Here is a 21,340-nt window from a genome sequence, read left to right as displayed (position 1 = left end):
CCCAGCCCACTCACACGTGACCCACGCCCTACCCTTACTCCCCACCCCCACCCCTTCATACCACCCCCATATCCACAACCACACACCCATGTACCCCAACCCACATACACCCACCCTCCCACCCCTCTTATCCTCCCCATACCCCTCCTACATCCATACGCACCTGTCCACCCCCCCCCCCCCCACATCCCCACTACCCTCACCCCCACTGCACTGGGGAGGGGGTCTACGGGAGTCTTGGCAGAGAGAGGGAGAGGGAGGGGGAGGGAAGGAGGGGGAACAGAGGAAGGGAAGCAGGAAGAGAGCAGGAGAGACAGGCAAGGAGGACAGCAGGAGGCACTGGGAGCAGAGAGGCAGAAAAGCTGAAAAGGGACAGAGAGAAAGGCAGAGCAGAGCCCCCAGAGGCACCCTGGTTGCAGCCCCTGCCTCCCGCTTGAGCCTATTTCGGCGTTGGTCAGGTGAGACCACGCTCTGGAGGCAGATGAGGCCTCAGCCACAGGATCTCAGACATAGTCCCCAGGCCTGGCTGTGCGGGTCTGTCCCCAAATCAGCCACTAACGTGCCCAGCAAACCAGCTTCCCACTAACTCTGGCAGAGAACGGAGAGGGAGGGACACGTCCTCACTGATGCAGCTGTCCAGCCTTGGTGCCCACACCTTACAGGGACATGTCCAGAAGAGGAAATTATGAGCTGACCTCTCTTGTGAACATGAGCCCAAGAGTCCTTCATTTATTTTTTTTAAAGTTCATTTATTTTTGAGAGAGAGAGAGAGAGAGCAAGTGGGGGAGGGTCAGAGAGAGAGGGAGACGCAGAATCCGAAGCAGCCTCTGAGCCGTCAGCACAGAGCCCGACGCGGGGCTCGGGGCTCGAACCCACGAACCGCATGATCGTGACCTGAGCTGAAGTCGGACGCTTAACCGACTGAGCCACCCAGGCGTCCCTACATGAGTCCGAGAGTCTTAAACCAAACACTAGTAGGTCAGACCCACCACTGGCGGGGTGAACATGTCGCGATGACGCGGGCTTCATCCCTGGAAGGGAGAGTCCATTTAACAACTGAGATTCGATCGGTGTAACTCATTACATTAGCAGAAAAAAGGAGAAAAATCACCTCGATAGAATCTGAGAGGTCATTGGTAATCTCTATGTGTATATATCTCTGCGTCTATCTCTATGAGCATATCTACAGCTATATTTAGTGGCCAGAATATATAAAGAACTTCTACGAATCGATGTGAAAAAGACACATGATAAGCGTATACAAAAGTGCTCAATTTCACTAATCGTCGTGGAAACACAAATTAAAATCACACGGGGACACCATTACACATGACACAGAGTGGCTACCCTGAAAAGGACGGACCCCCCTGGGGTGCCTGGGTGGCTCAGTCGGTTGAGCGTCGGACTTTGGCTCAGGTCATGATCTCACGGTCTACGACAGGCTGATCGTGGCTTGTTCCCACGATGGGAGGCAGTACCAGGAACGAGGAAGGACAGCGGCTCCACACGGACAGGGAACCCGGAATCTGCACACGCCATGTTGGTGCGAGAAGCAACGCGTCCTGTGTAACTCCATTTATATGGAGAGCATCTCCGGTATATAAGTCAAGACAGTGGTTGTCTGGCTGGGGGGGTGGTGAAGGAAGGGGCGGGGGGGGGGCCTCTGTGGAGTGGAGTTGGCAATGTTCTCTTCTTTTTTTTTTAAATGTTTATTTATTTTTGACAGAGAGAGAGAGAGAGAGAGAGAGAGAGAGACAGAGCATGAGCGGGGGAGGGGCTGAGAGAGAGGGAGACAGAATCTGAAGCAGTTTCCAGGCTCCGAGCTGTCAGTACAGAGCCCGACGCAGGGCTCGAACCCACAGACCGCGAGATCGTGACCTGAGCCGAAGTCGGACGCTCAACCGACGGAGCCACCCAGGCGCCCCACAAAGTTCTCTTCTTGATCTGGGTGTTGATCGCATTTGTGACAGTTCCTGGAGTTGGACATACAGCATCACGCTTTTCTTTGTGCATGTTATATTTTAATGTTTCCTTTAAAAAGCTGATATGCCCGACCTCCCTAGGAACCTTGGAGAAGGGGGTCTGTAGCCCAGCTGAGGGTGCCCGCTCTGGGTTTGCGTGCGTGCACTGGGAAGCCCACCCTAAAAGCGGGCAGAGGCCTCCTCGCTTCCACAAGGTGGCCGCGGTCAGGGACCATCCCAGCCACGGAGGACCTCAGAGGGCGCTATGTTTCTGAACTTCAGTCTTCAGAGGAGGAAACGGAGCCCGATGGGGAGGCCGCTTGTCCGAGGTTGCCTGATACCCCTGCCTGGTGCTCATTCGGGTGCCCGTTACCACGTGTCTGGTGGCTCTGCCCGGGGACGGCGATGGTTTTCTTCCCTCTTCTGGCCGACTCTGCGGTCTCCACCCTTCCTTGCTGTCAGGTGGGGGGCCAGCCTAGGACTCTGCATCCTCCCCGTGCCCCAGCGGATTCTCGGGCAGGTGGGCGTCATTCTCAGTTGCAAGCACCTGCTTCCTTGTCCTCGCCCACAGATCTGTGTCCTCCTCGTCCCTGAATTCCCGTGGGGCGTGGACAGGCCCTGCCTCCCCTGCCCTTATGTGCTCATTGCTTCCCTGTTACTCGGGCTGGAGGACAGGAGAGCGAACCAGGGGCCCTGTCCCCCGTCCCCCGTTAGCCCTCGCTGTCACCGCACACGCGTCCTGCAGCCCCCAGGAAGAAGGCTACCAGAGGGACCCCGTCCTCAACGTCACGTCCTCACCCAGGGGGCCGCTTGGGGCAGGCTTATGGATCCTCTCCCTTCCTCTGTTTCTCCTTAGCGTTTTTACAAACAGAGAAGACAGGAGGTTCCTCTGGCAGGGCCAGCATCCCCACTGTCCCCAGCTCTCCAGCTGCTGAGGGCTTTGAGTGAACCGCAGTTAGAGTCTCTTACTGCCGGCTTCCGGGGACGGCAGCATCATTATCTGACTGCAGCTCCGTTGACACACGCACACACACACACACACACACACACACACACACACGCACAGGCAGGGAGCCATGCTTCCCCAGCCCCGGAGAGCCTCTGGCTGCGTCTGAGCGAAGGTAGGAGTAGCAAAGGGGAGCGGGGAGCACCAGGCAGGGTCTGGGGATGACTCGGGGGCAGGAGAGAGGAGCGGGGGAGGACCACCCGGTGCCAGCGAAGGACCTTAGGAGATGACCTGGCGGGGGTCCTGTCCCCGCCCCCCCCCCCCCCCCCGGGGGCGGCCAGCTGGGCCTCACTCGGTAATTTCACGAAAGGCACTTTGCAGCGGTTTGGGGGAAAAGATTGGCAAACATCCCCTAATGGCGTTCCGTGGCCTGATGGCGGCTGGTGGGAGAGCCACGCGGGGTAGGAGGTGGCCTCGGTGATGAGCAAGAGTGCACGTGTGGAGGGGCTCTGCGGAGATGTGGCCAGAGGGAACGTGGCGGGGGGGTGCTGCTGGTCAGCACGGCAGGGGCTCCCGTGGTCAGGGAAGGTGGGGACGGGCGCACGGGGCGGCTGGGGCGCCCTTAAACGCCAGCTGTGATGCTCATCGACTGTGTGACCCGAGGCATGGGTTTGATTTTTAAGTGAGATCTCCATAATATACAATTAACCACTGTAAAGTTTTTTTTTTTTTTAATTAGTTTGAGAGAGAGAGAATGAGCGGGGGAGGGGCAGAGAGAGAGAGAGAGCAAGCAGGGGAGGGGCAGAGAGAGAGGGAGACACAGAATCCCAAGCAGACTCCAGGGTCTGAGCCATCAGCATAGAGCCCGACACGGGGCTCAAACCCACAGACTGCGAGATCATGACCTGAGCCGAAGTCGGCCGCTTAACCGACTGAGCCACCCAGGCACCCCCTAATTGGGGCATTTTGTATGGATGGCGTCATCCGGTGTGTGGTCTCCGTGGCTGGCCTCCGTGGCTGGCTTTCTTCATGTTCTCAGCGGTCGGCCACATCGTAGCGGGTGTCCGTGCTTCCCTCCTTTTTAAGGGCTCAGCGATATTCCACCGGATGGATGAACCACACTTGGCTTATCCATTCCTTGGCGGATGGGCCCTTGGGTTGTTTCCAGCTCTGGGCGATTGTGCTGCTGGGAAGGTGGGTGCCCGAGTACTTGTTTGAGTATCTGTTTTCAGTTTGGGGCTATACCTACGAGTGGAATCCTGAGTCATATGGAGATTTTATGATTAACTGGGGAACCATCAAACTTTTATTTCATGGTGGCTTCAACGTTTTACATTTCCACCGGCAGGGTATGAGGGCTCCGATTTCTCCACATCCCCCTGCTTGCTATGTCCTTAAAAAAAAAAAAAAAAAGCTCCCTCTCTCTCTGCCCCACCCCTGCTTGCACTCTGTCTCTCAAAAATGAATAAATATTGGGGCGCCTGGGTGGCTCAGTCGGTTAAACGTCCGACTGCAGCTCGGGTCTGATCTCACCGTTTGTGGGTTCGAGCCCCGCGTTGGGCTCTGTGCCGACGGCTCGGAGCCTGGAGCCTGCTTCCGATTCTGTGTCTCCCTCTCTCTCTCTCTGCCCTTCCCCTGCTCACGCTCTGTCTCTCTCTGTCTCTTAAAATGAAATAAAAATGTTAAAAAAATTTTTTTAAGTGAATAAATGTTAAAAAAAATAATAAAAAAAGCTATAGCCATCCCAGGGGGTGCAAAGCGGTACCCTCTTGGGGTCTGGATTTGCACTCACTAATGACTAATGATGGTGAGCATCTCTCCACATACCGCCTGATCATTTGCCTGTTTTCTCTGCAGAGGCGTCTATTCAAGTTCTTTGCTCGTTTTCTGGAAAGGTTCTGAAGCAGAGCTGTATGCCTCTTTAAGCCTCAGTTTTACTATCTGTAGAATGGGGGAACACAGGAGTGCCTCCTCCGTGGAGGGCAACCAAGCGTCCCGGTTTCCCGGGACCGTCTGGTGTCAGCAGTCCCATGAAACCCCTCTGGCAGGGGCAGCCTGGGGACCCCCCCGAGGAGGGGTGTGGGAAGCTCGTGGCGGGAGTAAATGTCAGCTGTTATGACTTAATCATTTCAGTACGCGCTTATGGTCGCGAAGTCTGAATGCAGAGAGCCCGAGTCAGGAGTAAAAGTGACCTCAGGCCTACCATGTGGAAAGTTTCTGAAGGTTTACAGATTGGTTTAGGTGGCAGGACCTTGGGGATGTTGATATGCGGAGGAGAAAGGAACAGTGATCATCCTAATACTTTATTTTTTACAATGTTTTAAAAAGTTTTTATTTATTTTGAGAGAGAGAGTGCGAGCGAGTGCATAAGTGGGGGAGGGGCAGAGAGAGAGAGAGAGAGAGGAGGATCCCAAGCGGGCTCCACACGGTCAGCGCAGAACCCGATTCAGGGATTGAACTCACGAACTGTGAGCTCATGACCTGAGCTGAGATCAAGAGCCGGACCCTTCTCTGACTGAGCCCCCGTCCTAGTCCTCTCATTAGTAATATTTATCGAGCCATCATCGAGTACCAGCCGCAGAAGGGGAAGAGAAGGCTGCTGGGAGGGGCCCCTTTGGAGGCCGCAGAGCCGAAGGGGCTGGAAGAATGACGGTGTGGGTGGTGAAGAAGTGTCCAAGGAAGGAGACGGGCTTGTGGGTCCTGCTTCTCCTCGTGGGGTCTCTGCTTCCGGAGAACCTCAGGCACGGCCTCAGCCGGTGGCTCAGAGGCCCAGGCTCCACCGGGAGCCTCCTGGGATCCCTTCAGTCTTGCTGCCTCTCCTTGTAGGGGCCGGGGGGGCCTCCCATCGGAGATTCCCAGCCAGGCCTCTGAGCCCCTTCTACTCAATCGTCCATTCAACGCTTGCTGGGTGTCCCCACGGGTCAGAGCCTGTGCTGAAGGAAATGGGGGCCCTCCCGAGCAGCTCCGGAGCAAACAGAGCCTGGAGGCGGGGTCCGGCTGTCAGTTCTGGGAAGGCCCCGATGCCCCGGGGAACACACTGGGATGTGGTTCCCGGTGCAAGAGGCCACCGGGTTCTGGAAGGCACGGCAGGTGCTCGGTAAGCAGCACTGGTTCCTGGAGCCCCGTTACAGCTGCGACCCGCTGCCAGCCTGCTTCCAGTTAGGAGGATGTGATGGGCCGCATCTGCTCTGCCTGGCCGGGGACCGAGACAGCTCACAGAAAGTGGGGAAGCAGTATGGACGCTTCCCGGGGAAGCAGTCTCCCAGGACGTAGGGTCCAGGCCAGCTTTGTGTCCTCCATGTCTGAAGGCAGAGGCAGAGGGACGCCAGGAGACAAGGGGCCCGGCTCCGGGGACCGACTCTTCCGCTCACCGGCTGTGCGGCCTTGGGCCAGTAATGATTTTTCTAGTGACAGGATTGGACGCGATCCTGTAAAAGTGACATGCTCCCAAGGGTCCTCGGGAAGACGGTGATGGTCTGTCCTCCAAGGCCTACGGGTGAGCAAGCTCCCTACCTGTGTCTCAGGCACTACCCCTGTTGAGTCAATCTGTGTTCTCGACTCTCCTGGTGCATATTTGCTAAACCACCTCTGATGTGCCTGGAACCCTCTGGCAACCCTGCCCTTTGAGAGTCCAGACGGTACCTGCCCACCTGGAGCTCAACTTCTACCACAGCAGACGTGTTCTGTGTCATTCCGGATCGCGGGGGCCGTGGCCGATGAGCAAACGTCACAGGGAGGTGGGTTTGGGCACCTGAGTTGTGACCTCTGTGTTACATCTCACCGAGAGACTTTCTCTCTGGCTGGTGTTGGGCACATGGCTGTTGGCGGGGGGGGGGGGGGGGGTGGCCCACACAGCAAGGAGCTGAAGGCAAGCCGCGGCCAGCTACCAGCTAGGAATTGAAGATGATCTCTGGCTGACGGCCGGCAGGAAGCTGAGTCCCTCCGTCCGACAGGCCACGGACAATTCAATTCTGCTGGCAACTCCAGGATTTTTGAAACAGATCCTTCCCCAGTTGAACCTCAGATAAGCCCACAGCCCGGACCTCAATGGCAGCTTGCAGGTGAGATTAAAGCAGAGGACCCAGCCAAGCTCGGCCAGACTCTTTAAAAAAATTTTTTTAAACATTTTTATTTATTTTCGAGAGAGAGAGAGTGAGAGAGAGTAAGAGAGAGAGAGAGAGGAAGGGGCAGAGAGAGAGGGAGACACAGAATCCGAAGCAGGCTCTAGGCTCTGAGCTGTCAGCGCAAAGCCCGACACGGGGCTCAAACTCATGGACCCTGAGATCATGGCCTGAGCCCAAGTCGGATGCTCAACCGACCGAGCCTCCCAGGCGCCCCAGTGTGCCGGAATCTTGACCCACAGAGACGTGACATAGTACCCGAGGGCTGTCTTCCGCTGCTAGGTGGTGGTGATATTGTTACGCAGCCGTGGGTAAGTGGCCCAAACCTTGGAAAGGAGGCCAGCCTGGCTTTCCAGTGGAGCCTCTTCTGACCTGGAGATTCTGCAATCGTGTTTTCTTCGCCTTCGTCTCCAGCCTTAAGCTTAGTTCGGTTTCTGGCCAATGCGCATTTCTTAAGTGATAGCACTGCTTCCTGCATCGAAGAAGCAGGAGGCTTGGCCTCTGAGGGGCAGGTGCCTGACCGGCGCTGGGGTGGAAGCCGAGGCCCGGATTCTGCTCTCGCTCCAGCTGCTCCCTCCCAACGTGACCTTGGGCCAGGCCAGCTGGGCTTCGTGCGCCTCCTTGATGAAGCATCGGACCTACCCACTCGCAGGTTTGAGCAGGTGAAATGAGCTAACGTGACAGCCTGTGAAGAAGCTCGCGGAGGTAAGGAGTCATGATTTGTTAAGAGATGTCACAAGCATTCCTGCTGGGTGACTCATGAGGCTCACACACTTGGAGAGTTCCCTTCCAAATAAGGCTTGGAGAGCCTCTCGTTTGAGCCCGGAGCCTCCCGGAGCCGGTCTGAGGACCTGGCCCACCCTACCTGCACCGCCTCCTCTGTTGTGAGAGAACCCGCCCAAAGAGCCGTGATCACGGACCCTGCGTGTGTGTGTGGAAACCGACGGATGGCATCCCTGCAGCCTACGAGGCCGCCCCTCCGCACTGAGCAGGTGCGGGGGCATCTCGAGCTCGCCTTCATGGGTGCGGGTGGGGACCGCAGGCTGGTCGGCGGGTAAAGAGACAGAGAGGAAGACGGAGAGGACAGTAACCAGGGGGCACGAACCATCTTCTCGACAGACCGTCTCACCTTCGTTCACCACCCTTTGTAGCGAGTCGGTGCTAAAACCGAAACTTCGATCTCATTTTCTGCGGCAGATTTGCTTTAAAAGCCGCCAGCGTTCTTTTCTCGTCCCGAGCTGAAGTCCTCACGACTTTTCAGCGGCTCCAGGCGGAGCCAGGAGAGCCCAGGGAGCAGACGGATGCCTGGCCCGGTGGCCCGGGGGGCGGTGAGCGAGACAGATTGCTCTGCTGGCCTTTTCCGGGTCAGCCGGGGAAAGAAGCACCAAGTACCTGCTGACCCGTTGCCAATGCCGCCTAGAGGGCCGGGCCGGAGGCCCAGGTGGGTGCAGACTCCACAGGAGACGGGGCTGTCGTTGAGCAGGGCATCTGCCGCTGGAGGTGGGGAGTGATGTGTGGTGTCAGGAGTGCAGACCGTGGGCCAGTCCCACCCTTCATTTCCTGGGAAGGGGTCTGGAACCGGGTTTGTCCAGCTCTGCCCCTCCCAGCCCTGTGACCTTGAGCACGCTACTTTATGCCTCCTCGGCTCTGTTTCCCTATTAGCTTGACAAATGAGCACTAAAGATATGTGTACATATGCATATACACATATCCACCTGACACACATATTATATATTACATATACAATGTATGTAACACACGTAATACAAATGTTCATAAGGACGTAATATAAGCATGTATTTATATATGTTAGCTACGATTTTGCTTTGATTTCAGTGAATTTTTAAAAATTTTTTTAATGTTTATTTACTTTTGAGAGAGAGAGAGAGAGACAGAGCGTGAGCAGGAGAGGGGCAGAGAGAAAGGGAGACACAGAATCTGAAGCAGGCTCCAGGCTCCGAGTGGTCCGCACAGAGCCCGAAGCAGGGCTCAAACTCACGAACCGTGAGATCATGGCCTGAGCCGGAGTCAGACACTTACCCAAAGTAGACAGATACATGTGTCATCATAGGGAGACGAGGGCCACCGGGCAAAGCCAAGCAGAGGGGAAAGACTAGAGAATGATGGGAGTTGTTCTTTTAGATCAGCCAGGGGCCAGATCTGGCTCGCTGTCACCTGGATTTATAAATAAAGTTTTATTGGGACACAGCCATGACTCTCCCTCACGTGCTGTCTACAACTGCTTTCGAGTTGAATAGTTGCCACAGACACCGTCTGTCTCGTAAAGCTGGGACTACCTACTTTTTGGCCCCTTATAGCAAGTTGGCTGACTCGTGTGGATGGTGCGGTTGGGGAAGATCTCTCGGACAAGGCGAGAAGTGCGCTGAGCTCTCAGTGTCCGTGAAAAGAGGGTTCCGGGCCCAGGGGATGGCAGGTGGCACGGCCTTGAGACAGTGAAATGTGCCAGGGGTGGCTGAGGACCTCAAGGAGGCCGGGCTTTGTCAGCGTGCTGGCTCTTACTCGGACAGGATGGAAGTCGAGGAGAGGGTCTGTGCTATACTGCACAGGTGCGTGTGTGTGTGTGTGTGTGTGTGTGTGTGTGTGTGAGGGAGCAGGGGGAGGCGCGGAGAGGGAGACACAGAATCCGAAGCAGGCTCCAGGCTTTGAGCTGTCAGCACGGAGCCCGATGCAGAGCTTGAACCCACGAGCTGTGAGATCATGACCTGAGCCGAAGTCGGAGGGGGCTCAACCGACTGAGCCCCCCAGGCGCCTGTCTCGTGTCCTTCAAGGAGGTGAGTCTGGGAGGCATTAGGGGTGCGTGTGGTCCCAGGAGAGGCCCCGTGAGGACGTGGTGAGAAGGTGGCCCCTGCAAACCGGGGAGAGAGGCCTCGGGAGAGACCCACCCTGCCCCCGCCTGGATCTCGGACGCGCCGCCTTGAGGATGTGAGTGTAACTGTCTGGTTAGGGCCCCCCCAACCCGCCACCCGCGGTCTGTCCTACTTTGCGTGGCCGCCCCAGAAAACTAACACAGCGTATAATCCACCCACCGAAATTGTGCAGATCCGTGGATTGTGAGATATTCACAGATCCCTGCGGTCATCGCCACGGAGGACTTCAGAGCATTTTCTTTCTTTTTTTTTTTTTATTTAAAAAAATTTTTTTCTTCAACCTTTATTTATTTTTTGGGGGACAGAGAGAGACAGAGCATGAACGGGGGAGGGGCAGAGAGAGAGGGAGACACAGAATCGGAAACAGGCTCCAGGCTCTGAGCCATCAGCCCAGAGCCTGACGCGGGGCTCGAACTCACGGACCGCGAGATCGTGACCTGGCTGAAGTCGGACGCTTAACCGACTACGCCACCCAGGCGCCCCTGAGCATTTTCATCACCCTGGAAAGAAGGCTTGTACCCGTCAGCTGTCACCCCCCATCTCCGTCCCTCCCGCCCCCGGCAACCGGGAATCAGCTTCCTGTGTCTGTGGATTTGCCTGTCCTGGACGGTTCACATCATCAGAATCACGCGGCGGGCGGCCGTTTGCTACCGACCTTGGTCATTCGGCATCGCGCTTTGTGTCCGAGGGGAGGCCTGTCTGTCAGCACTTCCTTCTTGTTCATGGCCGAGTAGTAGTCTGCTGTAGGGAGAGAGCGCCTTGGGCATCCGCTCGGCACCGAGGGACACTGATACAGTTCGCCTCCTTGTCGTGCGTGGCGCTGCTGTGACCATCGGTGGACGAGGTTGCGTTCGAACGCAGTATTTTTGTTTCTCTTGGACGGAGGCCGAGGGCTGGACCCGGTGAGCCCCGCGCTAACTCTGTGCGTAACCATTTGAGCGACTCTTTGAGGCGTGGCTACACCGTGGGATGCACCCCCCGCAGCGTGGCGAGGGTCCCGGTCCTGGTCCTCGCCAACGCCCGCCCTTTGGCTTTGCTCCTGCTGCCGTGGGCACATTTCTGTCGGCCACGAGGGGCGAGAAAAGGCCGAGTCTCCGCCCCTGTCTCTACGCTGAGGCCCGAGATCTCCCTGCGACACCCGCTCTGGGGCGACAACTGGGACCTTCCTGTCTCGTCCGTGGTCCTGCTGGGAGCATCCAGTTCCTTGTGGCACCGCGTGCCGCAGGCCTGGCCCCCGATGAGCCTCGGTCCCGTAGGCCACCTGTGCCGGAAGCGCTGGAAGTCATTTCAGGGGAGAGGTGGCCTTAGCGGTGGCGACATGGGGATCTAAATGTCACTCAGTGACTGCAGAAATGGCGGGTCACTTGGAGCAGAGCCGGAGGGGGCAGGATGAGGGTTACAGGCAGCGACGTACCCTTCTCCTTTCTAGGACCGGAGAAGAAACCCTTGCGTGGCCCCCTCCCCCCGAATCTTGTCCACAGAGCTTGACCTCCGGGCCCCCGAGACACCCATGCCTGTTAAGGGGTCGTTTTGCTGAAAGGCAAGCTCACGACTCTGCTCTGAATACCGGAGAAGTACGGGCAAAGAGCTCATTCAACGCACGGGTTGGTGAAGACGTCGGTGTGGTGTTACAGCTGCTGCCAGGAGCCGGACGGCCACAGGCCGGGACCACTGCTGCGAATTCACACTCTCCGCGGGGCGGCGGTCAGCCACGTTCCACAGTTCACGTGCCTTCCGTGGACGAGGCCGCGTGCATTATCGTGCGTTTTCTCCAACTTGCAGAATGGCAAAATTCTCGCGGACATCAGAAAGGGGACGATAGCCCGGAAGGTGTGCTAGGCATTCTAGGACACCCCTGGATCTCGTTTGGCCGTTTCAAATCCCCCAGTGTCCCCAACGGGCCCGTGGGCAGGGGATGGGACCGCTGGCCTTCCTCTGGGCCTCCAATTACAGGACCTGTGTGAAGAAATGGGGAGGGGGGGGGAGGACAGAAGGGGGTTACTGGGAGGCGTGTGTGGCCCCCGGGGGAGCGAGAGCCGATGGGGGTGTTGGGCTCAGGGGGACACTCGGGGACAGAGTTGTTCTGGACGGCAAGAGGGTGGGGTACCAGGACCACCCTTCCACAGATAGGTCAGCCATCCTTCTGTCCTAGCAGAGGCCGGTCACAGTGGAGCCCGGGGCCCCTCCTCAGTGCACAGTAGAGCTGCCACAGCGCCCGGGCCTCAGCAGCATCCATTCTCGAGGAGCGCTGAGCACCGGGCTTTCCTTTCCTGGGGTCCTAGACACTTGGGCAGGAAGGCTTTGCCGGGGTTTGGGGGGGGGGTCTCAGGGGGAGGAGGGAGAGTCCCCGGGTCCTCGAGGAGGCTCGACCACCTCCACGACCCTCCAAATGGGCCTGGGGTTTTGCTCAGAGAGCCCGACCAGGGAAGATGCCTCCCCAGGACAGGAGGGCAGCTGGGAGGTCGCCGTCGGAGGGACAAGGGGCGTGGCCTGCAGTTCTGTTGGGCAGCCTGGGGGGAGTGATGAGCAGCAAAACGTCATCTGATCTCAGAGGCGGGAACAGGCCAGCTGGGCGGGGGCCCCACGTCGAGGGGGCGTCCGACCCGACTCCGCGGTGCCACAAACGGAAAATGCTGTTTCCCAGACTTTCCCGACGGGACTTTTCAGATTGCTGTTTTTTGACAAGCTGCTCGGGGTGGGCTGGAGTCGGGGGCCCCAGGGAGCAAGGGTGAGGAGCAGGACATGTGGGGTGAGCTGCCTTCTGTGGGGGACGGTCCAGTCACCTGCTGATAAGAGACAGGCTGCTACCCCCGCCCACCTTCCTGCATGTTGTGCGACGCCCCCCCCCCCCCTTTGATGTTCAAGAATGTTACCGAATGTCAGATCAAAGGGGCAGTAGTCCGTTAGCTGGTCCTTGGGGCCAAATGATAAATTTGCTGGCCGTACCCCCAACACTGGGTTTCCAGCATTTGAATGCCTCCAGGGACGGGGAGTTCAGTACTTCACGGTGACAGCCATTGCCATCTTGAGACGGCCAGGACTGCTACGATGTTTCCTCGTACACAAGACTGAAAAATCTGTTTTCCGGGGCTTGCAGCTTCTCGTCTTGATTTTGCCACTCGGGGCCACACAGGAATGAGTCTATTTTTCTTTCAAAAAAGGTTTTTTTTTTAATTGTAAAACTCTTCAAAAAGTTTATTTGTTTATTTTTGAGAGAGGGAGAGAACGTGGAAGGGGCAGAGAGAGAGGGAGAGAGAGGAAATCCCAAGCAGGCTCCGCACCGTCAGAGCGGACCCTGATGTGGGGCTCGAACTCACAAACTGTGAGATCGTGACCCGAGCTGAAGTTGGATGCTTGACCGACTGAGCCCCCCAGGCGCCCCGAGTCTCTTTTCTTCGGAGCAGCACAGTCCTTCAGAATTCTTGCTCAGCGGGTTTTGTGCCTGCGTTTGTCTTCTGCGGTCCTAACCATTTTTCAAGGCGCTTGGATTCAAGATCCCTTCCCTTCCTGGTTAGTTCACAGAAAACTAGCTTGGTCTCTGCACAGACACCTCCCCCCGACCCAAAACTAAATAAGAGGCCAGGATGTCAGGCCAGTGTGGAGGACAGTGAGTTATAATCACCTCCCTTCTTTAGGGGACAATACCTTTAATAATGGAGCCCGAGACGGTATTATTAGCTTTCTGAGGCAGCCCCATGGCACTGCTGACTGAGAGGGCACTGACCGCTGACCAGTTCCCTTATTTGTGTGGTTTGTGTGAATGGGGGCCGGGGAAAGGGGGGTGCTCTGGCATCGCCTTTCCCCATCGACAGGGCAGTGGGGAATGACGGGCTGTTGGGACACAATGTGGAACTGGGTGTGCGACCCCGGGGCGGATGACCCAGGGGAGCCGGAGCGCGTCGCCGCCACGTCTCGTGGGGTTTTGACCATGGGCTGCCTTCTTGGGAGGAAGGCGCTAGCCCCCCGGTCCTCCTGCTCTGCGGCGCTCACGGCCAAGGGAGAGGTCAGGTGCTGGTGCGGGGAAGCCGGTCGGTGAGGCCACGGTGAAAGGCTGCCGGGACGTGGATGGGCCACCGTGGGCATCTCCGACCCTGTGCCCTTATGTAAAGCCGTGCCAGCCTTTGTCCCTCTTCCCTGGGGTTCTCCGGAGGTGATGGGAGGAGGTGGATTTTCCCCTCGTGCGTGGAGGAACCGTCATTTCAATCGCCGTTGGCCCGGGTGCCTGCCCTACCCCTTCTTCTGACCTCGCGGGGGGCAGCGAGCCGAGCTCACGGACACAGCCCGCCCGGGACAGATGGGCAGAGGGCCCGGCTTCGAGGGCCGGGGCGGGGCTGGGCCCTGGCGGGGGTGCCACGAGCTGGGGTGGGGGGGACGCAGACCTAGTTACCCCAGGATCTTCCGAGGAGTCGCAGGAGAAAGCCCACCCCCGGACCACCCCCCTTCGCCCAGCATGCGAGTCAGAGGAAACCGGAAAGGGAATATACACCACCCACAGCTCAGCGGGGTTTAATGGTGAGCACAGTGGCGGGCTGGGAGCTGGGATCTGGGGGACGCGTTCTCCAAGGAGAGGGAGTCGGGTGTAGATGGCAGGAAAGAGGGACACACTCCGGGATTGAGGCCTCGGGGCTGGAGAGGCTCACGGATGGGGTTTTCGAAACCGGAACCCTAACCCGCGTGTGCAGAGCGGCTGGCCTCATGGTGGGGGGGGGGGGGGAGGGGAGATGGTCTGGGGTCTGGAGTGGCCCCGCCTGTCGCTCCCTTCTTTCTCTCCCTTCCCACCAGATCCTCCCGGCTCGTCCCTCCTCTTTTCTTGCCTCCAATCCAAGCGGAGGGGCCCTGGGCCTTCACAGAAGGGCGGGGTGGGGGGGCCGGGGGGCGGGGGGGGGAGGCTTCCTCAGCCAAAGAGGAGAAAAATCTCCTTGGCCCAGGGTTGGTGGCCGGCCAAGCCAGACCAGAGGGTTTAATGAAGAGAAAACAATTCTCAGGGGGGAAGAAGGCTGTTCCCATTTTAATTTTTTTTCCTTTTGGCAGAAACTAACTTTTCTGTAAAAACAATGAAAAATCAGGGCGGAGTTTTCCGCCCCTGAGCCACTCAGCACCCCAGGGAGGAAAGGTTTGTGGCCAGGGACGGGGACAGAGGGCCTGGCTCCCGCGAGCGGTGCCCCGAGGGCGGGCAGGGGACTGGCCACGGTGGGCACTGGACCCGTCCTTCCGGACACAGGGTCCAGCAGGCCTGAGTCCTCGGCTGACCTGAGCCCTGCTGGCCCTCCAGACGGCCACAGGGTGGCCTACAGCACGGTTTGCGTTCCATGAAGTTACTGTTCCTTCCCAGGGACCGGCCGCTGGGAGCAAAGGTCCTGGGGTGACACGGGGAGAGGCAGGCTGGGCCTGTGCTGACAAGGGAGGGACCTTGTCCCAGGGACCGTCCCTCTTTGTGCCGGGAAGGCACGCCCTACCCGCTGCTTCTGGCACAGCTAGAACCCTAAATCCGAGGGTAGTCGATGCATCATGTATAATCCTAGAGCTGGCTGCTCTCTGACCACGTCCCTGGGACCCCGCTTGGAGCTCCCTCGCCCCCAGACCACTGGTTTCTTTCTGAGCTCCCCGAGCTCTTAGCGCAGGCCTTTGCGTTGACCTCTCGACTCCCCTCGGAAAGAACCATTCAAACGTCTGGCCTAAAGGGGCGCCTGGGTGGCTCAGTGGGTTGAGCGTCTGACTTTCGATTTCGGCTCGGGTCGGGATCCCAGGGTCGTGGGATCAAGCCCCGCATCGGGCTCCGTGCTGAGTGTGGAGCCTGCTTGGGATTCTTTCTCTCCCTCTGTCCCTTTCCCACATGCATTCTCTTTCTCTCTCTCTCTCTCTCTCTCTCTTTCAAAAAAAAAAAAAGTCTGGCCTGGGAAGTCCTGGGCGGTGGGACCACTTTGCTGCCTGGAACCACCGGACAGGCCTGAATGAACCCCCTCCTTGTCCACCTCCAGTCCTGTGTTTGCCAGGGAAGGCGGCCTGAGTGGGCCAGGTAGCAGTAGGGAAAGCTCAGCGTAAAATCCGTCCAATGAAAGATGCTTCCAAGAATCAGGGGCCCACGAGTAGCTTGGGGTTGGGGGCAGAAAGAAACCCAGAGGTTGGGGCCCCGAGAGAAGGGGGTTTAGCAACATGGAGACTGTGGTTGGGAACGTAAGACACTAAAATTGCCAAGTCAGAATTAAGTGGCCAAAAGGTATCCAGAGCCTCCCGCAGAGGGGACTCACCAGGGGACAGGCTCCTGCCCAAGCGAGAGGGGCGGGGCAGAGTCTGAGGACCCAGAACTCGCGGCCGCACAGGTCCGGGTGGGCTTTGTCGTCCCCTAGCCTTTGCCTGGCCGCCCCTCTGTCCCTCAAGTCCTGATGTTAAGTACCCAGAGGGCGGGACCTGCCAGTATTCTCCTGTTTGTGTGCCATGCTTGGCGGAAGCTTCTGGAAAGTGGCTGGTGGAGGGTGGGGACACAGGACCTGCTCTCCCTTGTGACACATTGAGTGCCCGTCACAACCCTGATGGAGTCCCCGAGGACCCGGCAGGACATCCATTGCCTGACTGAGCTGAGGCCTTGAGAGACCCTGGCATTTTACAGGTGAGGAAACCGAGGCACAGGGAGGGCAAGGTGCCCGAGGTCACTCCCCTGGTTAATTGTAGAGTCAGACTAAACATCCAGAGCTCCTGGCTCACGGATCACATCTCTCCTGTGCACCACCCCATCCTTCTGGATCCGGGCAATAAGGGAACGGAGACAAATAGACACACACACGTGTGCACACACCCCCCACCCGCCTGCACCTGCTGTCAGACGGAGGGCAGAAGCCACTGGAGACGGAGGGCCCCGGGGGCCTGGGCGCTGAGGCAGGAAACGGGGCACCACTGCGCCCGTGGCCTCCCCAGAAGCTGATTCTCTCACATACAGTGTTCTTTGTTTTCATTAGGGAGAATCTCACTTAAAATAATTACAGCTACAACAACAACAACAAAAAATCACAGAAGAGAGAAAAAAAGGAGTTCAGTTAAATGCAGATTTATTCAGGATGATGTTATGAACTCTGCTCCACGCCTCTAAAATTACCCATTAATGACTACGCACTAATTACCCACCTTTGTATTGTTCTAGAAAGGAAGAGATTCATTCTCCCTGGAGCGGAATAGGTATTCGGTGAGAGGATGCGCCGCGCGTGCTTTAGGGCGGACCAAAACAGCCCTCCTTTTTGGTAAAATCATGAAGAGGCCGGGACGGCTCCACAGAGCTTTGCCCTAAAACCACCTCAAAAATGAAGGCTCTTTTCCCTTCTGGAGGTTTTCCCTGCCTTCATCAGAACAGGGTAGTTTGTAACCGAACCCTGGCACCTGCGGGCTGCTCGGGTCTGGCGAGGGTCTCATGCCCGTGGTGTTTGCGTTGTTTTGCTCCTGGGGGCGGGAGGGGACGCTTATTCCCTCCGAGGGCCGCTGTTGGCACCGGCTCCGTGCTGAGCCACCGATGTTCAGGCCACAGCTGTTCCCCGTGTCAAGGACAGGGCAAGGTCGTGGCCAAGGCAACAGGTGAAGCAGGAGGGTGTGTCCCTGGGGTCGGGCGCATCTGTCCATGTGTCTGTCCCGGGGCGGGGGGGGGGTGAATCAGTCCAGGTTCCCACTGCGGTCCTGCTCCCAACGTCTGCCCTGCCTCCAGAATTTCAATTTCCTACATCTTGATGTTCAAGCCTAAGGCTTCCAGACTTGCTGGTCTATCTATGCAATGGCACGGAAGGCCCTTGTCAAAGCACACGTTCCAGTTTTTGGTTCACGGGTGTGCTCGACGGACCCTCGGAGCAAGGTGGGGTGAGGGGACGGGAGGGTGGGGGGCTCTGGGTCAGGGCTCTCCGTGCGCCATCTCTCGGGGCCCCTTCCCTGCAGTCCCGGGGGAGGGGGCGGCGAGGTCGCAGTGTCTCCACAGAATAGACAAGAAATCTCTGTCCCGGGAGGTAGACGTGTCCAACGTCACTTAGGCGCAAGCTCTGGTTTTCAAATACAGGTCTGGAAAGCCCCAGCGTTCAAGATTTCCATCCCTGCCAGGAATGAAGAAGACCGTCGCGTGGCCCGGGAAATGGGGGTCGGGTGTTCGAGGAGCATCTGAGTCCCTGGAAGACCGGGGGGTCGTCCCCAGCAGGTGCCAAGGACTGAAGGCCCCAAGGAGTCAGCAGTGAGGTCCTTGTCCTGGGAGGAGGGAGGTACAGAGAGAAAGGATCCCAGCTGGTCTAGGAGTTGCGAATTCCCTGGGGGGGGGGGGTGTGGAAGTCCATCAGCTCAGTGGGTGGTCCCAGATGTGGGGGGGGGGCCTGCGGAGGGGGGGAGGGGACTACCCCAATGCAGCTGCAGTCAAATGGTCCCCAGAGCACTGACTGCTTAGGAGTGACCCTGGGCCTTCTGCCCCAACCTGTCCTGCGGTCTCAGCCCCTCCCCCACTCCCCGCTGCCCCCCTGATGCCCGGACTCGCCCTGCCTGGCTCTGCAGGCAGATTATTCCACTTGGCACCCCAGTGGCCATGACGGCCCTACCGGGTCTTGGCCGAGGCCTCGAGGTCTTCTGACCCAGACACGTACCAGGTTCCTTGCGTCCTGGCCGACGATCGCCGGCCGCCAGGGAGAGTTAGAACGCCTGAGACGTGAGATTTTTAAGTCTATTGCATTTGGGGGGGTTATTCATTCCTTCAGCTGCTAGCGTGCATTTCCGGAGCATCTCGCAGGTGAGGGCGCCGTGCGTGGCACGGGGCGAGGACCAGGGAAGGAACACGCGCGGGGCTGGCGGCTTTGAGGAACTTGGAGCCTGGCGGGGAGCTCACCACAGCGGAGTCACTTCATTCTGGCTCCGCTGGGAGGGAGGCCGTGTGTCTGCTGGTGGGTCATTCCATCGGAGTCCTCCAAGATCCAGGAGGGGACGGAGACCTGGCTGTTCCGTCCCAAGAGCCAGGAGGCACTCAGTGGCAGGTGCGCGCACGAGCACGCAACCTGGAGAGAGCAGGACATCTGGGAGTCACATGGTCTCTGTGCCCAGGAAGTCACCCAGGAGGCAGCCTGGGATTAGGGCACAGTCAGTGTGCCCAGAGGGATAAGGCGAGGGGTGCCAGGCAGGGGGGGGCATCCCGCAGCGAGCGCCCACGAAGACGCGATGGCGGGGAGGATCAAACACTCCACGTGCGAGCTCCCAAAGGCCAGAATGGGCACAGGGACACGCACAGGGGTGTGCTGTCCTGTGTGCGGGGACGGGGGCTTGCGTTTGGCGGGAGAGCGCTAACCAGACTTCGGGTCACCACTGTCAAAGCGGCTTGTTCTTCCCCGAGCTGGGTCGGTCCTAGTGCAGCAAGGGCAGGCTTTTCCCGGACCGGGAGGGAGGAAGTGACCGGGGGAGAGCAGCAGGCTCGTTTTGCCATAAGTTTGGGTGGTGGGGGGATTTCCTTGCTACGGTCACCAGTCTGCCGATTCCTAGGGAAGGAACAAGTCCTGGGGTCCCTGGGGGGCTCAGTCGGTTGAGCGTCCGACTTCGGCTCAGGTCATGATCTCGCGGTTCGTGGGTTCGAGCCCCGCGTCGGGCTCTGTGCTGACAGCTCGGAGCGTGGAGCCTGCTTCGGACTCTGCGTCTCCCTCTCTCTCTCTGCCCCTCCCCCCGCTCAAGCTCTATCTCTGTCTCTCTCTCAAAAATAAATAAACATTATAAAAAAAAAAAAAAAAAGAAGAAGGAGCAAGTCCTGTAGGAGGGAAGCCGGGTACGAGACACCGGGGGGAGGTCAGATGTCAGATGGCAGGCACTGAGCTGCCGAGGGGACTCGGCCCCGTCTGCCCTCCCTGCCTGTCTGGGCGACTCTAACAGAGCACCCCAGACCGCGTGCTTACAGCCAAAAGACATTAATTTCTCACGGTTCTGGAGGGTGGTTGGCCTGGTTCATAGCCGGTATCCCCTCTCTGTGTCCTCGGGTCGCAGAATGGGGGCTCTTTCGGCATAAGGACACTGATCCCTCGTAACCTGACCGCCTCCCAGAGGCCCCGCCTCCTGACACCATCCCCCTGGGGTTGGAGGAGACAACAACTCGGGTCAATGACATCGTCTTCCTACTTCACTGCTGTCCTGATGTCCCCGGAGGATGTGCACCTGGTGTGGAGCTGGACGGGGCTCGGAATTCCCAAAAGTATTTTCACTTTCCGTACGGTTTCTCATCCCACCCATTTCTTTTTTTTTTTTTTTTTTTTTGAGGTTAATTTTTTTTAACTGTTTATTTATTTATTTTGAGAGAGAGAGAGAGAGAGAGACAGAGCATGAGCGGGGGAAGGGCAGAGAGACAGGGAGACACAGAATCCAAAGCAGGCTCCGGGCTCCGAGCGGTCAGCACAGAGCCCGACGCGGGGCTCGAACTCACGGACCGCGAGATCACGACCTGAGCCGAAGTCGGACGCTCAACCCGCTGAGCCCCCCAGGTGCCTCGTATGCCACCCATTTCTGGTTGCGACTTTGGTTGCTTTCTTGTGAGACCAGCTCACCACCCCACTGTGCCTCAGTTGTGCCAAGGAGGGGGTGGGGGAAGGGTGGTTTCCCTGGAGGGGGCCACGCAGTCACGTTGGCCTGGCGAAGCCCGGGCAGAAGTGGTGGAGGGTTCCGGCCGGGAGCCCTGGGCACAAAGAGGGCATATCAGCTTGCCCCCTGGGGCCCTTCCTACTGACCTCAGTGGGGTGGGTGTCATCTTACAGAGGAGGAAACTGAGTTCCCGAGCCGGTCGCTGACTTGCCTAAGGCCACACGGCTCGCCACTGAGCAGCAACACGGGCTGGAACCTGGGCAGTCTGGCTCCAGAGCTCGGGACACCGGTCGGCCTCCTGGGGTTGTGCGGCCCAGCCCCGCCCCTCCTCAGCGTGACCCCTCCTGACCTCGTTTCCTTCCTCTAGTCCTGCCCTTCATCATTCTGGTTAAGGCTGTCTCGGGACTTGGGCGTGTCCCAGAGCTGAGAGGCGGAGGTCTGGCCCCGCCACCCCACCCCCGTGACCCACACCCGCGATTCTCTCCCTGTGCTTTTCGCCACCGGTATCAGTTCAGGCCTCCCCACCTCCCCTTGATGGTGGCCCTGCCTCCGGGCTGGTCGCTTGGCTTTCCATCCCGCCTGCGTCCGCCACGTCCCAGCGTGACTGAGCTCTCCCCGCCGCGCACAGGCCAAGAGCACCCTCCTTGAAGGGCACCCTCCCCATCTTGCCCCGCCCACCTCCCTCCCTTCCCCATCAGGGCTTTGCACTGGGCACGGCTCACCTACCTGTGGTTCTCATACCCACGACCCCGCTCCGTAAGCACCTTCTCCTCCGCCCAGAGCGCCCGTTTCTGTCCCTGGTGTGTTTGGCAGGCTCCTATTCGTACATCAAAACCCAGCTTCCGAGGCGCCTTCCCTCAGTCT

The 21,340-nt window shown here is 58.5% G+C and overlaps 1 long non-coding RNA gene across 1 annotated transcript; it reads left to right on the top strand.

Annotated features, from left to right (window-relative positions):
* The first annotated feature begins 16,918 nt into the window (after nucleotides 1-16,918).
* Nucleotides 16,919-20,124, top strand: LOC106981906 (uncharacterized). The gene is made up of 3 exons (XR_008294023.1): nucleotides 16,919-17,747; nucleotides 17,987-18,141; nucleotides 18,625-20,124. It is a non-coding gene; the product is annotated as an uncharacterized LOC106981906 (long non-coding RNA).
* The last annotated feature ends 1,216 nt before the right edge of the window (nucleotides 20,125-21,340 follow it).

This window comes from Acinonyx jubatus, chromosome E1, assembly GCF_027475565.1.
Source record: "Acinonyx jubatus isolate Ajub_Pintada_27869175 chromosome E1, VMU_Ajub_asm_v1.0, whole genome shotgun sequence".
Taxonomy (NCBI): domain Eukaryota; kingdom Metazoa; phylum Chordata; class Mammalia; order Carnivora; family Felidae; genus Acinonyx; species Acinonyx jubatus.
The sequence above is the reverse complement of the archived record's forward strand: the minus strand, read 5'-3'. Positions and strand labels throughout refer to the sequence as shown.